This window comes from Triticum dicoccoides, unplaced genomic scaffold (assembly GCF_002162155.2).
Source record: "Triticum dicoccoides isolate Atlit2015 ecotype Zavitan unplaced genomic scaffold, WEW_v2.0 scaffold25282, whole genome shotgun sequence".
Classification (NCBI taxonomy): Eukaryota; Viridiplantae; Streptophyta; class Magnoliopsida; order Poales; family Poaceae; genus Triticum; species Triticum dicoccoides.
In genome coordinates, this window is record NW_021253484.1 from 1 (window position 1) to 687 (window position 687).

General features: G+C 56.6%; 1 pseudogene; it reads right to left on the reverse strand.

Moving 5' to 3' along the window:
* LOC119345580 lies at positions 1 to 129 on the reverse strand (annotated as a pseudogene; the record flags this gene model as incomplete).
* Positions 130 to 687: the final 558 nt, after the last annotated feature.

Here is a 687-nt window from a genome sequence, read left to right on the forward strand (position 1 = left end):
CGAGTGGCCTCGGGCGCAACTTGCGTTCAAAGACTCGATGGTTCGCGGGATTCTGCAATTCACACCAGGTATCGCATTTCGCTACGTTCTTCATCGATGCGAGAGCCGAGATATCCGTTGCCGAGAGTCGTGTGGATTAAATAGCTTTGCAACACGAGGGATGGCTAGCAAGCTAGACATGCCCCCGGGTTAGGCACAGTGTTCCTTGACGCCTTCGGCGCCGTGGGTTCTTTTACCCCGGCCCCCCACCCACTCCGAGGAGGGGAGGTGGTCGAGGCATTGGCCGAGCGACGGACGGTGCCGTCGCCGACGGATTGGATGACGCGTGCGCGGTCTGTTTTGGTCAGGGTCACGACAATGATCCTTCCGCAGGTTCACCTACGGAAACCTTGTTACGACTTCTCCTTCCTCTAAATGATAAGGTTCAATGGACTTCTCGCGACGTCGGGGGCGGCGAACCGCCCCCGTCGCCGCGATCCGAACACTTCACCGGACCATTCAATCGGTAGGAGCGACGGGCGGTGTGTACAAAGGGCAGGGACGTAGTCAACGCGAGCTGATGACTCGCGCTTACTAGGCATTCCTCGTTGAAGACCAACAATTGCAATGATCTATCCCCATCACGATGAAATTTCCCAAGATTACCCGGGCCTGTCGGCCAAGGCTATATACTCGTTGAATACATCA